This window comes from Macrobrachium nipponense, chromosome 33 (assembly GCF_015104395.2).
Source record: "Macrobrachium nipponense isolate FS-2020 chromosome 33, ASM1510439v2, whole genome shotgun sequence".
In the NCBI taxonomy this organism is placed as follows: Eukaryota; Metazoa; Arthropoda; class Malacostraca; order Decapoda; family Palaemonidae; genus Macrobrachium; species Macrobrachium nipponense.
Genome location: NC_087219.1, coordinates 50669879 through 50688032, shown reverse-complemented (window position 1 = coordinate 50688032; position 18154 = coordinate 50669879). Strand labels below are relative to the sequence as shown.

The following is an 18154-nucleotide window of genomic DNA, read 5'->3' as shown; positions in this document are numbered from 1 at the left end:
ATATATGGATACAACATTTCTTTTAATTATTAAGAGGCAATTTGAAAAAAATATATATATAAATAGAATAAACGCACCACCTTCCAAGTATCAACAGATATTATACACCAAAACATAACTATGAATTTCTTAAGCGCAGAATTTGAAGACGGGCCATAGGAATTTTCTTCAAGTTAATATACTATAAAGAAAACAAAACACGCACAAACCCATATGAAACAACCCGAATAAGCCATTAACACCTTACGCAAACTCACTCGGAAACTGCCAAAAAGGTAAAAAAAAAATATCTAAGAACATTTTCAACCAACTGACGACAAAGAGGACTGTAGGAAAGAAGAAACAAACAAACAAACAAAATACAAAAACACAGCAAAACAAAAACAAGAAAAAAAAAAAAAAGACACCTGTAAAATGACATATAACAACTTCTAAGCACTAAACAGAAAATCTTATGAACTATGAACTTACTTAAATACTGAAGCATAGATTAGCAAGATGGCAAAGGCTTGAACCCACGAGAGAGAGAGAGAGAGAGAGAGAGAGAGAGAGAGAGAGAGAGAGGAGAGAGAGTAAAGAAAAAAACTGACAGCTCCTCACATAATCACAGCGAAAAAAAAGCCTTGATCAAATGAGCGAGGAAACGGATGATAGCAATTAACAACAATGATAACACACACGTGCACTTAAAGCCTGAATGATGGGTAATTACTACTAATTGGCTTATCTCTCTCTCTCTCTCTCTCTCTCTCTCTCTCTCTCTCTCTCTCTCTCTCTCTCTCTCCATTCGTGTATTCTTTCTTTCGTTACTGAACGATTTGTTCGTCGAATCTCTCTCTATCTCCCTCTCTCTTCATTCGTGTATTCTTTCTCTCGTTACTGCGAGAGTTGAAGTGTGGAAGCCATAGACGAGCCTACCTAAATATCGTAGATTATGAGATTTAGGAAGGATTACTAAATGAAATCAAATACGATACTGGAAGACAATAGCGAGCAGTGGCCGTAAATCAAATACAGACAGACTGAACAAAGAGAAAGGGTGGCACACCAACCGAAAGGAATGTGGTTTTAGGAAAATTATGTCGCCCCAAATAAAGGATTACCCACTGAAGGGAACACTGGCTTAAGGAAGGAAAACGAAAGATCAGAATGTCAACATCTTATCTATAGACAGTTTGAGATCAAACGGCAAATATCAAATTTGTCTAGACTTGGCTGACATTATATATAAAGACTATTCTCAGACATGTCCAAATTATATCATTAAGAAAATTACCCGTTAATCGAGGCTAATAGCGAGGCAATTAAGCCCTCCACAATCCTAATGACGAAGAAAATCCTCCAACGGGAACGGGGCATTTTTATAATCAATGCCCTAAACTAATAAGTATACAAAAACGTCCTTTTTCTTAAAATGTGAATCGCTTCCTGGAGCGAAACGGTTGTAATTTCTTCTAATGAACAAAACCTTCACTCATTTCAATTTCTGTATTTTCCGTTTCAGGAAAAGTATCAATAACGATTTGTCTTTATTTTATCTTATTTTTTTCTTGGTGGGATGGCGTAATCTTCATTGCCCTTTTCTACTTGTGTTGAAAGTTGTGCTTTGTTTTACACTTAAATGCACAAAAAAAAAAAGAATTATGAACGATATTAAGTACGCAAGCAGTTGTGATGATTCTTCGTGGGCTAAACGTGTATGAGAACTTACAATTATCGACACATGCGACATACGACAAAATGACCTATATATTTTCGATAAGCTAGACAAAGCCAAGCGAGGGCGGCTGGCACAGCGTGAGAGAACAACGAGGGTCGTAAAAGCGATAAGAAAATTGAATAGGTTCTTGGGGCTCCTCCTCCGTACCGTAGGGGAGAGTAAGCCTCCACTTCTGTATATCACTGGGAGTAGGAACCCATACAAAAGCTCATTATCTAAACTTGCAGTGAAAACGTTTGGCTTCAGGATGGCACCATTCTGCAGCCACGAAGTATGCTCATCCGAGGAGTTGTTTGATCCAAGTCGACATTCATCAGTTAACAGGCGTTGATCTGTCAGCAATATTCCTCTTCAATAACTATCTTTGTCTCTTATAATGACTTCTGGATTCACTTATCGCGAATGATTCTTGACATTAGTCGTGCAGTTTATCCATTAGAATTCCATCTTTCAAGGGCCAATCTCAATGACCTAACGGCTAATTGAAGGTTGTCGGCTGCCATCCATCATCTAGCCATTGGCACTGTCAACCCTTGTCGACCGTCTAACCTCTGTTGACTCGCGCTAACTATTCTTAGTCAAAGTACTCTAGTTCAAGAAAGATTGTAATGTTGCCTTTAAAACACTGCACTCCTTTGTCTTGAGTTATCTAAATTAAACGTTCTTTATTCATTTTCCATTATCAGTTGTACAATTAAGTGTACTTTATTTACCTGCATGTGACGTTTATCACTGACTATACTTTCCACCTTCCATCCGAGTTGTTTCATTTCGCCCATACGCAGCGCGTTCGGTGTAAGCTTGTTAAGCAAGTCAATGGCTTTCCAGACCTGTCCCATTTGAATAGATTTGCACATTATGAATAACAATGACAAACCTCTTTCGGCTGCCTTTGGAGAAGGTGATGGCCTTGCCAACTCAGTCATGATATTCGCCAATTGTCTGGTACCCCGTCAGCGAGTTGGACAGAATAGCCGACTTCATTGTGTTTGTACAAATAAGAAAAAATTAAATCCATTCGTCAAACATTCCAACACCGTCTAAATCAGTGGTTCTTAAACTTTTTTAAAAGCATTGCTGCCTCCTCTGCACTGTGTATACATCCCACACACCCCCAGCCCCCTGAAATTTTGGCCAAATATAAACTATAAACAATACATTCGTCTATTTTTACGCTATAATACTTCATTGTTTATATGAGCATATAGATGAATGATAGATATTATTTCATTTTGTAAGTATGCACCGTATTATAGTTCAATGGAATAAATAATGGTCATAGAAAACGGGTAAAACAAACAGATGATGCAACCGAATCTGATCTTAATCCTTGTTCAAACAGTTGCAGCATTATACAGATTACATTGATATAAAATATTGTAAAAAATACCATTTAATAAAAATATATATAATTTTTACTATTAATATAATTATTCATGGATCATGACCACATCAAAAATTATTACGCATCTTCCCTATTAAGTAGTAATGGAAAACAAAAGACACTGATGACAATAAAACCATTTTTTATCACAAATCATAAACAAGATCTGCAATGAAAATTGACTTATAGTTTGGATTTTTTGCATGTGGTGAGATAATAATTAGAGAACATATGGAAGCAGTGATAGTGTGTTTTTTGCAATTTGGCAATTAACCTCACAATTTTATTTTTTAAATAATAGGCACCATCTGGCAACTATGCTTGCGGACCCCTTGGAAGCCTCTGGCAGCTCCCCCGCCAGCACACCGCCCCCCCCCCCCCCCCCGCACAACCCGCCCGCCTTCAAGAATCACCGATCTAATTCATTCTCGGCAATGTGATAGTCAATCACCGTCTTATCTTCAGCTACCTTCAAACCATTTTTTGCAATATCAACTTAAATCATGCATTTGCCCTGCCTCTGATATCAAAGGCTTCTCTCAACCATCTTCCGGTTGATGTCTATCATCTTGGCTGCTTACAATTTACTGTCTACACAGCAACCATTATAATGACACTCACAGTGAGTTGAATCATAAGCCACTCTCGCTCAAACGTCTGTATACTGTTCAATCCTAGCCTAACAAGTCACTGAACATAACAATCATTGAAGGAAGGACCCGACCTTCTTGTATTTGTCTTCTACAAGTTAAAAGACTTATTACACACACATATTACCTATAGTATATTACTTATATATATATATATATATATATATATATATAATATAGATATATAGATATATACTATAGCTTATATGTGTGTGTAATAAGTCTTTTAACTTGTAGAAGACAAATACAATACAAGATGGTCGGGTCTTCCTTCAATGATTGTTATGTTCAGTGACTTGTTAGGCTAGGATTGAACAGTATACAGACGTTTGAGCGAGAGTGGCTTATGATTCAACTCGCTGTGAGTGTCATTATAATGGTTGCTGTGTAGCCAGTAAATTGTAAACAAAAATTGAGGGCCTCAGAACCAGAGAGTCGTATATGCCACTTTTTAAAAAATGAGTAAATTGGCCTCAAAGTTTATCATTCATTACTCTGGTTCTAAGAAAGATATCGATTTAAACTTAGTTTCATATGAAAGCTATACTCTTTATAAGTTTTTTGTGAAAATTTGAAAAAAATTGTTGGGTGCGCTTGCGCGCTAGCATTCAAAATGTCTGCCAAACTCCCATTTTTTTTTAATATTTGAGTCATAACAAGCACTTAAACCATAATTGAATGTGTTAAACGATAATAAAGTGTTATCATATTGTTGTAATAATGATGATGATATTAATAAGAGTAATAGTAATAATACTGGTAATAATAATGATAATAATACTATTAATAATAATATTGATAAGTAAATAATAGTGCTGAAAAGACGATACATTTTTGTGATAAGAAACCGAGAATTGCTAATGATAATAATGATAATAATAATAGTAATAATAATAACAATGGGAATAATAATAATAATAATAATAATGATAATGATGATAATAATAGTAATAATAATAATGATGATAGTACAATAATATTAGTACTAATAATGACACTGATGATGATAACCTTTCATCATCATAATACATCGATACTTATAATCAATCACAAGAAAATACTATAATAGAATAGTAATACTATTGTCATAATAATAATGATAATAATAATAATAATAATAATAATGATAATAATAATAATGATAGAAATAATAATATTATGATGGTTGTAATAATGATGTTGACGATGATAACCTTGAAATCACCATGATGTTAACCATCAATAATACACAATAATATTATTATCATAATAATTTTTTTTACTACTACTACTACTACTACTAGGGCCCCCATCCTTTAATAGAAGCTGCAATGTGAAGGGGACTTAACTCGATCAGATTGCAGTCTGTTAGCTCCAAACATCGCTACCAGCTGTGACCCTCATCCACTACTACTACTACTACTAGTACTACGACTATTATTACTGCCAGAGGAAGACATAATGTACTCAAATAAAGAGTAATTTAGACAAAATAACAGCACAACACAACGGATAATCGTAATCTCCCGCTATGATCACTGAAGTGAGATGTAAACATTGGCGGGAGATTGTAAGCTGCGCGGTGATTGGTCGATGCTTACACGCGCCTTATGGGGAAAAACGCTCATTGGCCTAGAATTCGCTACCCGCAAAGTGACGCGCGCTCTCATTGGCTTAATCAGCGCTAGTGATATGCGTCTATCTGGTCCTCATGAACCGTCCGAGCGGCGGCCAGCACCGCTCGAAGTCATGTTCTTTCCTGTAGCTAAAATCGATAATTCCGACTGTCCCAGTAGGAATTTCGACCGTATGTAAATGGTGGAATGGCCTAGAAATGCCTCAAATACACAAGAAAAGGTTGCCAAATCTACCAGTATGCATAACTCCAAATCCATGGAAGTGGCATATACGACTTTCTGGTTCTGGGGCCCTCAATTTTGAAATGCAAATATTTAATATTATATTTTTATACTTACATATAGTATACAGTACACGCACACACACACACACACACATATATATATATATATATGTGTGTGTGTGTGTGTGTGTGTGTGTGTGTGTGTGGTGTGTGTGTACTATATATAAGTATATAAATATATTTGCGTTTTAAAAATTTTCTTTAAAACAATCATTATTACTACTATACCATAGGTAACTGTGCGTTCTCCACCGTTATATCTATACTTGTGGCAATAGGGCCATCTAAGCCTCGGTGTGCAAATTACGTCGCTTTGCGAAGGTGGCGACTATACGACCACAGCCACAGTACCAACGTCCGCCAAGGTCATAGGTCCGAGTTAATTTTTCTGCAAGGTACACTTTCTAACTTTAATACTTCTATGTCTATTTATTAAACGATATTCACGCGTTTATAATTACTATTTCAATAAGTACTTTAGTAGATTTGCATCAACCGTGCATTTGATGTTTAGGCCAGTCCCTTACGACGCTCCTGATTGGCTGTTGATAAGCCAATCATAGGGCTGGAAATTCTCACTCTCTCTCGAGAATTCACATAGGCAGGATGTAAGTTCCACCTCTCCTGGGGGATACTTTTGAAAGACGTATCCCTCAGGAGGTAGAACATTGATCCTAATCATGTGAACTCTCGAGAGAGACTGAGAGTTGCCAGCCCTGTGACTGGCTTATCAACAGCCAATCAGGAGCGTCGTAAGGTGACTGGCCTTGACATCAGATGCACAGTTGATGTGGATCTACTATAATAACTACATCTCCATGATTTTTTATTCTGCTATAGTTACCACGAGAACAAAGTAGGTTTCTGCAATCCACGAATACTTGATTAAAGTTGACGATAACTTAATGTCTAGGCCGAGTCCTTCACACGCTCTACAGAACGTAATTATTTCTGTTTCAGTAGAGCCTAATCAAGAATGCAATAAATGCGAGCATATGCACTTATACTTCTGTAAATGATTTTATAAAATTACTAGTTCCTCACTGGACGAGTGGTTTGCGTCTCCGCCTATCAATCTGGTAGCCAGAGTTCGCTCCCCGCTGCTGCCCCAATGAAGAACCAGAGGAATTTCTGGCGAGTAGAAAAACATTTCTCGATATAATGTGGTTCTGATCCCACAATAAGCTGTAGATCCCGTTCCTAAGTAACCAGTTAGTTCCGAGCAATGTAAAAAAAAAAAATCTAATCCTTCGAGCCAGCCCTCGGAGAACTGTTAATCACCTCAGTGGTCTAGTTTAACTAAGATATACTTAACTTTTTATATCGATACTGTAAAAAAAAACTGTTTTGACCCCGTACGAGTTTCAGTTTTTCAGAAACGCATACTACGAGTGCTGGCGACTCAAAACGACCGTTTTGCATTTAATTATTGTTAGTTATTCAAACAAAGTATTCATTCATAAAAAAACCGAAAAAACATGCCATTAGCTAGCTTGGCGAACATAGTCATAAACAGTCATAAGTAGAGAGGGAAAAAAAACAATGCCAAGACAAATATAGCATGGAACTGACGAAGCGTCAGGCCCTAAATTCTTTAGTGTTTCATTCATATTCAGAAAATACTGAGAGAGAGAGAGAGAGAGAGTCCTTACTGTCAAAGAACAAAGGCCCCCTCCCTAACAAATATTCCAAATATTCAAATATTTGCGTTGTTGAAATAGTATGCACATTGTTACCCCAGTAACAACACGATCTGTGCCAAAATAAATATTAAGCGCCATGATAAAAAAAAAAAAAAAAAATTGCATTCCGTTTTGGTCACTTTCACCAGCGTTGGACCGATACTGACCAAAATGGGACAATCTCGCGCATGACGTCACGTGGCTGATCTGACTGAGGTTCAGGTAAAAAAAAAAAAAAAGTCAGTATTTGACCCCACCAGAGTGAAGAACAAGGAAACTATCTTTCAGTACCTGAAGATTAACGGGGACCGCTCTTACACAATGTCGTGAAAGAGATAGAGAATGGGTGTAGGCAGACAATTCCCATAGTGACCCTTGAATTATTTGTTTTCTTGTTTCTCTTTTACGGCCACCTACCAATGACGCCACAAAAATGTGCAGTAACGATGGGACGGTCTAACCCTGTACTCTATTAATCCTGACTTTCACGTTTTCTGCTCAAAACTTTCGCAATACGCTTTTCGAACCACTGTTTCATGAATCATGGAGTTATACACTGCCGTTGTTTCGAAGCTTGAAAAGGGAAGACTTAAGGGAAAATTGAAAAGACAAGTGCAAAATAAATCTGAATTTGTGTTTATGTGGCAGTACCCTCCATAAAAATCCCGTTACAGTAGCTTCATCATGTCTTACCGTGAAAATTAACATTGGATATTTACACCATATATAGACTATAGGCCTACATTCCCTGTAGCCATACGCTACATCAAAAGTTCCCTTGCACGATAATAAAAAAGAAAAAAACTACAGCGACACTGACTGAATATTTATACCATACATAGGCCTACATCCTCTTTATTTATAGACAATAGATAAGATTCTTAGCACCGACAAAAATAAAAACAAAAAGTTTACGGCGACTGACAATAAAAACGAACAAAAAGTCTCCCGTAACATTAACTATGAATATTTATACCACATATAGGCCTACAGGCCCTATTCATAAAATGCAGAGAAGCTTCCTTGCACTAATAATAAAAAATAAAAAATAGTGCATTTACGACGATACTTTCCAAGGCATCTATTTATGTATCCCTCTACAGAGGAGTGCACCCTTTCATTGCAATTTTCGTTGTATTTATACCATATGTAGGCCTACACGCTCTCTATTCATAAACTAAAGAGAAGCTTCATTGCACTAACAAAAATAAATAAAAAAAAGAAAGAAAAAAAGTGCATTAACGACGATACTTTCCAAGGCATCTATCTACCTATCCTTTCATCGCAATTTTCTCTGGTGCATTATTAGATAAAAGCTTTCGAGGCGAGGCGGCGGTACGTTACGCCACGGTCATAACGATGCAAATTACCATGAATTTCCCGAATATTTTACAAGGGAACAATATGTCCTGTCAGTCGAGCGAGGAAACTATCGAAGCGTGTCTGCTTCTACGCCTCAATCTGACATTGCGTTTAAGAGTATAGGCTCAACACCGTGTGATTTGGCATGCAGTCGTAATCTGCTGTTTTACCTTTACATGAAACCCTTTGTTCTCTGACAAATGCGTAGTCTTCCCGTATATTATATATGTAAAAGTCTTTCCGAGTCCCATTTCTCTCAATAAGAGTGTGTCTTTATTTCATACGTTTGATAGTAATTTCCTACGGCTAATTTCCAGTTATAATTCTTTTTTCGTTTTTTTATTGGCAAGGAGTTTGTAACTCACCCCCGGAACGTTTTTTGAAATAATAATAATAATAATAATAATAATAATAATAATAATAATAATAATAATAATGCATTGGTAATGTTTCAAATGTTTCTTAGCATGTAAGATTTTCATTATCCAAGTTTTAAAATAAAAAAAAACGTTAAATTCATTTACTTATCTATTCAAATCGCTTAATACCAACAAACAGCACACGATTACCTATAAAAAATGGGGGGGGGGGGGGGGGGCGGAATTAGAGTCGCTACTTTTGTAAGGAATAAAATAACTTCCCGGCTCTCACGAATCGTCAGCATCACGCGTTTTAATTTTCCACAATCACGTTTTTATTATTATTTCAATCATTTTACCAATAACACAATGAGGAAGAGCGTTACAAGAACAAGAAATAATTCAGCATGTTGCGCGCATGTGTTAGCCTGAGTTCCAGTAGAACGAAGAATTTAATGTTATAAATGTTCGTATTACAAATGTCATATTGAAATCCTTCACAAACACCTATAGATGGAAGGTCAGTATTATTCACAAGAGACTGTCGTCGCCACAGAGAATGAAGGAATCCGGTTTGGTTACAAGATAACAGCGACCCCTCGATAATGAAAACGTGCATAAATTTCCTTGCTTTTTCTACGAGTGGTCCAAACGCAAATGACGGAGACTCGGGTATTATGTAATGACTATACTCCGTTTTTTTTCATCTGTCCATCCGCCTGTGGTGTTTGCGGATGGTAACACTGCATCCCGGGCTTTAAATAATATCCTATTTCGAATATTAACGGTGTAATTCGCATACAGTAAATTATGAAAACGCTTTTCAGTTGCAAATGTACACCCAGATATCCTTTTATTTACCTAAAACTTACACATAGCGTAACTATTTAAAGCCCGGGAAGCAGTGTTACCATGCGAAAACACCACAGGCGGATGGACAGATGGAAAAAAAAAAAAAAAAAAAAAAAAAAAAAAAAAAAAAAAAACAAAAAAAAAAAAAAAAAAAAAAAAAAAAAAAAAAGAGGTATAGGTGACAGGGAATAGAATTTCCGAAGGTGGTGAATATAATCTCAATTCTAGGCTCCACTACTGTACCACCAGTCGCAAATACTGACAGGCAATTTATCATCTAGCCATTTCCATAAACGATAAGGGATTGCAAAGTCCTCCTAATATGGCAACTCAGGGCACTAAAGGGTTCTCGGGCAACTCTCGGGGCATCGGAGTAAGCGAGTGACCCTAAAAGAATAAAGCTAGCCATACACGATAGAGACTGGCACGGCGGGCCGTCACGGCGGTACTGGCCCTCCGCGCCAGACCCCTAAGAGAAACAATGAAATTCAACACTCAATAGACCAGCAAACTAGGCCTATATTATTTCCCTACTTCAGACGCCTCACAAAATTTGCAATCCATAACGAAACCCTGTGTAGGTTAAGAATATTTCTGTGTTATATCCTTTTCGAAAATACAGGTAACGAGAAAACAAGTTTTATGTCTTTTGAAGTGAAGTAAGAGTTGATATTAGTCATTGGAGCGTCACTACATGTTCCGTTGTGAGCCGAATTTACAATAAATGACCGTTTCTGGGGAGTTGTTAACTTGAAAATGATTGCCGTACATAGCCCAGGACGGAATATCATCTACTACAGTTCTTTGTAATACACATTCCGAACAATGTATGCAATTTTCGCTGCTCAAATTAAAAGCGAAATAACGATTTCTCAGATAAAAACTGAAACATTTTAGAATTCATGCACCGTACTAGTAAATGGCAGCTAAAATGATAATAGGTCTAACAAGAAAAATGCCAAGACTTTATAGACCAATCGTCATTTTCTAAAGTTAAATAAAAACAAGTTTTTAGTACTAAAGCAGTCATCCACAACACCATAATTCCTATCTAAGCTGTCTTTAGTTTCTGCCTTCCTAAAATTTAACTGACTTAGTATATGGCCATAGAGCCTGACATTAATTGGGAACAAAGAAAAAATGATACTATATATACTCTGTTTTTTCCATCTGTCCATCCGCCTGTGGTGTTTGCGCATGGTAACACTGCGTCCCGGGCTTTAAATAATATCCTATTTCGAATATTAACGGTGTAATTCGCATACAGTAAATTATTAAAACACTTTTCAGTTGCAATTGTACACCAAGATATCCTTTTATTTACCTAAAACTAACACATATCGTAACTATTTAAAGCCCGGGACGCAGTTTTACCATGCGCCACCACTACAGGCAGATGGACAGATGGAAAAAAACGGAGTATAGTTATGGGCCTATACGTACCATCGGTCGGGTGTCTTTTTGTAGGTCCAGATCTAATTTCATCCATCCGACAAGTCCCCTTTGCTTATATGCTGTCATTCTCTATAGTCGTCTTGTGTAACTTGTTAGTTTCTTAAGCAACTTTTCTGCCGTATCCAAGATTTAGTAACAGATAATTATCTCAATTTCTCTTGAATAGGTCTAAATTTTCGTATCAACTGGGGTAACTTATCAAGGTGTAGGGTATTCGAATTTCTTTTTTTCTTTCATTCCTTACGACATTATTCTATTTCATCCATACTCCTTCGTGCACTTAACGCTTTTGATGGTGGAGTTCTGTAGGACGCTTTTTACATCATATTTCAGTTTATTCTTTCTCGCAAGGTACGTTGAACATTTTCTATTCAATTCTTGCAAAGCCAGGTAGCCAATGAAGCTCAATAAGCCTGGGAGTGGCCCTCTCTCGTGGGAATTTGCTATTATTAGATGACAGCTTCATCATTAAACCCAACTTCTTCAACAAATACCTTAATTTAAAATTACAGTACAGTTCCTGCTACATAGTTTTAAGATTAAATAGCATTTTTAAAGCATCCATATTCAAGTTGTTCATGAAGGCTAAATTTCGTTATTTGATCTGCCATATTTACATATTCATCAATCAGCACTCCCATTTGCAGTCTGTAACATTTAGTTTTGACTCTGTTGACATATATGATAGCCATCAAACTCTTGACAGCCTCCATTTCATCTCATTTTCTGGTCATAATTTCTTCAATTATTGTTTGTAACTGGGTAAAATTGTGGACCACCAGCAGTTAAACTTACAATATCATTTTTTTTTTTTTGTAAATCCAGGATAATTCGATAGAGCATATGTTGTAGTGTCATCATAGCCTCTGTGGTTCTCTTGGCAAAGATTTTGGGACAGACCTGCCGTTTCAACGAGTGACTACTCTTAAACTATTCCAGCTATCGTGATCGAAACTCCTTTATAATTTAATGTACTACTGTCTCAAATGTTGTATTTACTTCAAGTAATATCAGTAGCAGTGTTCACTTATCATTATCTATATATTATTTACCAATGGGTACACTGCTTCGGTAGAGTGACTTTTCCGAATGGATGGCTGACTTTTCTATTATTTGTTTTATACTGTTCGATACGATTCTAAAAACCCATTTCCTTATGCTTGGATTTGATTTTGCCGCCTATCACTTTCTCATTGTACGGGTAATGATGCTGGTCTAGACTCCTATTCATTTCTTTACAAGTCAGCTACTTTTTTTCTGAGTTTTTATGTTCTTTCAAATCTGGAGTCTTTTTCCTCCACTTATTTCCGGCTAACTTGTCTTATTCCCATCATTAAACCGTCGCGAGTTTTCCTTAACTTCAGCTCTTTTGACAATAATCGGATAATGTTGATTACATTCTGGCTAAATCCTAACAATATTTAAAGGAAAACTTGTACATCCGATGGCTTTAACATCACTCTATCTTACTTCAATGACAAGCTACAGTTTGTAGAATCTGAAAAACACGTGTACAATTCGCTATAAATGTAAATGGGTTGAATTTCTCTCTCTCTCTCTCTCTCAAAGTATGTTGAAGATGATCGATTTACAGTAAATTGGGAGGTCTCAATGCCCTCGACGTCTAAGATTTCCTAGCACGCACTTTTACTGCCACTTCGCCAAGGTAATGAATGTATCACCAGAGCTTTATCGAACAATGATTATTTTAGATGCTTATACGGTGATTGACGCTTCCGTTTTCTCTTCCTACCAATCAACGAATTGAAATCACATGGAAAGGCCTTACTTATCTGTTATCTACTGCATTAAAATGGTCTTCTAGATCATTCATGAATTACTGTATTTCATTTGTATTCGTTGGCCTATATAACACCACTCTTAATTTCTATTCATGTAAGACGTCTATCAAAATATGTTCTTATGTTCTCCATAACATTTCATTTTGTTTACATCTTGACTTTCTGTTAAGAGACAGATTATGTCCGGGTTCTTATAATTTTCATTCAATAATACTCTTCTTCGTCCTGCTGTCATGATCTCTTGGGAATTTTATCTTATGTAATGTTTATTTCTTCAGTGTCTAATTATTTCACTTTTCACATCTTGAAACGTTTATCATTTGTCGGAAAACTCCTGAAGTAGGTGTCCATCTTTAGCTGGCTCTGAACATTCTATTGGAATTTCAAGAATCACGGGCATACTAATTTTCTGCTGTCCTGTAGCTGCTTTCGTTGAGACTTGATTGTTGTGTTAAAATACTCTACTCTACCTTTTCCTAGACTGCGTGGCCTGTTTCCTCTCAATTTGGCGAAATATTCCCTATTTGCCTGCTATTGCCTAATATATATATATATATATATATATATATATATATATATATATATTATATATATATATGTGTGTGTGTGTGTGTGTGTGTGTGTGTGTGTGTGTGTGAATAACTGAATCACAAAAAGTTTGGAACGTGATAAATCCATAAATAAAGGTATAAGCACGGAGGAAAAATAAACAACGGGGTTTCTGCAAGATCTTTCGACTCAACGTCCTTTACTCAGCAGATAAACTGTGCAGATGAACAGTTTATCTGCTGAGTAAAGGATGTTGATTCGAAAGATCTTGCAGAAACTCCGTTGTTTATTTTCCTTCGTGGCTTATACCTTTATATATATATATATATATATATATATATATATATATATATATATATATATATATATAGGTGTATACGAATATCTTGACGAACTCAAAACCGTATCATCATATTGATTTTAACCAAATTCACTTCCGATCATTCCACATAAAACCACAAATTTATTACCGGCATCCTTTTCCTTATATATTCATCATTTATAAAAATTCATAACTGCATGATTAAAATGACGAAGAAATCACAATGATGTCAGTGTAAATATATATTAAAATACACATCATACGAGAGCTTTCGAGAACCTGCTCGATTCTAATTATCATATTTATTATATATAAGGTACTCAAAAGGCGAGAAACATGCTCTGTCAGTGAAACGTGGTATGAAAATGTAATGAAAAAAAATAATTAACCATACTCCCTTACCTTATCCGGGCGAAGATAAAACAAAGTACCACTGCTGGATTAAGCGCTGGATGGCTCCCTTTTTTCCGTGTTGTTTTAAATGTCATTAAACCTCGAAAACCGCAGTATCCTCCTCTACCGTTAGCACGGTAAGCAAAGGCATCCTGTCGCTCCTTCTAAAAGCAATTTGCAAAATTACTCTTCTCCTCTCTTTCTCTCTCTCTCTCTCTCTTTCTCGGTCAGTCCTCTTTCGACAGAAGCCTCAACCTAGGCCTAAGACGCAGTCTATTAATTGGCAAAGTTTATTATAGGCCTAGGCTACTACCCTTCCGAATTCCTGAGTTCTGGTTTTTACACATTCAGCTTAACACTAAATACGTTGCCAATTAAAGTAAACAAATGTTTTGATTTACAACTTGGTTAGGCTAATAAACCGTTATATAAATCATATTTTTTTCTGACACTGTACGAATATATTTATTACTATCCACCAGCATTTTTTCTTCTTCCTTCGTAAAATCTTACTCCTTAATTTTCAGTAAATGTAACGTTACACCTCACCTCATTCATTCACTGGCACTTCAGTTAGCACGTTAAATTCGATTGTTATCACATGAATGGCCACACCAAAGCTTCTCATTCCATTGAAAAACTAATCAGAGATATTTTGATCAACAATCACATGGACTGTTTACCATGCACGAATTGACTAAACCACTTTCCTTCTCACTTGAACTTTCGTCACTATTCCAAATTCACTTTCTATAGTATGCAAGTTGGTAAACTGTACTGACGCTTATCATCCAGGATGCCCGAGAAACACCTTGAACACTAAGCAAGAGGAGAAATTATAGTCACCATCAAATTAAAACAAATGCGGGATAACTTGACCTGCGAGAGTGAACGTATCCAGAGAGGCGAACGCGCACACCCTCACTCCACGGTCGCCTTCACTTGACTGGCGAGTGGAACTTTGCCGATCTACCAAACCGCTGAATGACGACGCTGCCAGGTCGCCAGTTAAAAAACTGTTTTAGACTATTACAAACGGTTTAATTAACGTACATTCGCAAACAGTTCATGTTCTGGTTGTTGATCTAACACTGCAGAATATTTGTCAGCTCTCGAAGTACAACTCAAAAGACGTGTGAACCTATAGCGAAACAAGATGCTTAAGATGTTTTCTGAAAAACAAAACCTATCAAGGATGAATTCAAATTATATATTATTATTTATGCAGTATATTCATCTCGTTGGCTTCCGATTACCCTTCAAGTCAGCTAAAGGTCATAAATTCCAATCCAAGACGACTAAACATACTTGAACTTTTAGTGATCCCGAAACTAAATTGCCATCATAATCACTATACTCTGTTTTTTTTTTCATCTGTCCACCCGCCTGTGGTGTTTGCGTATGGTAACACTGCATCCCGGCTTTAGATAGTTACGCTATGTGTAAGTTTTAGGTAAATAAAAGGATATCTGGGTACATTTGCAACGGAAAAGTGTTTTAATAATTTACTGTATGCGAATTACACCGTTAATATTCGAAATAGGATATTGTTATTATTGTTGAATGTAAGCTGAATGTAACTATCTAAAGCCCGGGACACTGTGTTACCATAAGCAAACACCGTAGGCGGGTGGACAGATGGAGATAAGTCAGTCCGTCTTTTCTCGGATGACTTTGTAGCATCCGTCATGCCATCAGTTCTTGCATTTACGTTACAGAGATCTGCTGCTATTTGATTAGGCTGGTTTTAAAAAAGCACGGGCTCTTGTTTCCTTAGCAACTCGCAGAGAGAGAGAGAGATTCGGATGAAGAGAAAACAACTTAGTTTTTATTACAATGAATTATTTTAGTATCATTAGTATTATTTTAGCAGCTGATTGAATAAACCCAGTCAATATGATGGGCGGTAGATCATTCCTTTAGCATCATAGGATATGTTGTACTCGAGGCATTTGTTCTCCTATACTTCTTTTCATTTTTTCCTATGTAAACTGTAATATTGAATTCCGAGCAAGCCAATTATTTCTCCATTGTCATGCAGACCATCACTGAATCATTTCAAATTCTAAAATGTGTTCATACGAGTAATTCATAATTATTTTGTAACCTACAAATATTCCACAAATTCGATGAGAGCAATTTCTCTCCAAACGAAAGTAGCATGCTTTTAAATATGCAAAACTAACCAATCTATGACAATTCTTTATCATGAATTTGGGGAGCGTGGGGAAAAGGGAACGGTTGTGGGCTCAATGAGGTATTTAATTTTTTTTTTTTTTTTTTTTTCAGAAAACAAAGGTTTCAGTATTGGTAACCAAAAAATGAGGAATTCGCCATAATGAAACTTCTTTGTCACCTCCATTACGATAGTCTCGAGGTTATATCCAAGGATATATAGTTTAGTCAGAATGTATCTATTTCACAGTTAGGAAATCTGTATGCCTGTTTTATTACTCACTTCGACTGTCGTTTACTGTGTACTGTACGTAAAACAGACTGAATTTCCTTCACTGAGCCAACGGGAGTACGGTAATCACAGTATCGTGTTCAGATTGATTGTGGAAAGCGGTCTCTGAGCAAATCCGTTTTTACGGATGTTTAAAATTCCACAGAGCGAGTTAGGTAGTGTTATGATAATTTTATGGCCGTATAATGTGCGTAATCATTTCCGAAACCCCCCACCCCATGAATTAAATGATTTCCAAGTACTTACAACGATCGTTTCAGTATGTTGCTACATTCATTTACCTAGCTACTAGCAAATGAGAGGATGGTAAGCTGCCCATTTTTTTTTTTTTTTTTTTTTACTTAGCCAAAACAGAGTAGTTTCTCCTCAACATACATCACTGAAGTACATAATAAACTATTTGCCAAGTTATTTCAAACCACAATGCTAAGAAGATGAGAGACTGCACAAGCAAAACTGACCGTTGGAGAGAGGAGAGGTTGGCAACACCGCACATCTTGGATACCTCACACCGCTTGCGTGTTGTCCCTCGGTTATCCTCCCCCACCCTTGGAGGACAGAACAAATTCCAGAATGCCCCACATTGCATAATCGCGCCTTTACTTAAGACTTTCCTGCCCGGGGCGATTTGCCTAACCACGTCCTAATCCCTTAGAACTGGCTACATTCCTCGCGATATTTCGTTTTACCAGGGAATCTTCTGTTGTTCCGGTCACGGACCTTGCTCCTGACTGTCATCTGTCAGATTTATAGGTCTAGCGTTACAAGTCTGCTCATAGTGGATCATTTTAGCGTGAAATGAGTGAACATACAGCTCTGCCTGTTTCAGCTGTATCCTTTGCTCGTCCTCTTCATCTTTTTCTTCTTCTTCTTCTTCTTCTTATTCTTCTTCCACCTATTATTATTAAGGACACCATTTTAAAGAAAACAAACCAAAGGGGAATTAATGAATAACAATCAGATCTTTGGAAACAGTTCATGATACTTCATTATTATTTTTCACATAGGCCCACATTTTTAGGAAAAAAGCTATAATAAAAGCAATAAAAATAATAATGATAATAATTTTCTTTAAGTTAAATGAAGTGTAAAATTTACATAGAATTTTGTGTTACTAAACTTCTGTATTTTATATAAAGGATCATAAGTAACCCAGATATCCACCATAAAAATTGAAACAAAATAAATTAAAATAAACACAAACACGGGAAAGAAAAAAAAGAAACTGATAAAACCAAATACAAGTGAATAAAAATA

General features: G+C 36.4%; 1 protein-coding gene across 3 annotated transcripts in view; it reads right to left on the bottom strand.

Moving 5' to 3' along the window:
* LOC135203171 (uncharacterized) overlaps positions 1-18154 on the bottom strand; it is a 230797-nt gene that overhangs the window by 168466 nt on the left and 44177 nt on the right. For 2 of the 3 annotated variants that reach the window (XM_064232866.1, XM_064232865.1), the window contains exon 1: positions 14440-15372. The exons of the other annotated variant lie outside the window; for it this stretch is intronic. The gene's annotated coding sequence lies outside the window, so the exon portion shown is untranslated. Of the gene's footprint in view, positions 1-14439; positions 15373-18154 lie in introns of those variants that run through there. 3 annotated transcript variants of the gene reach the window in all.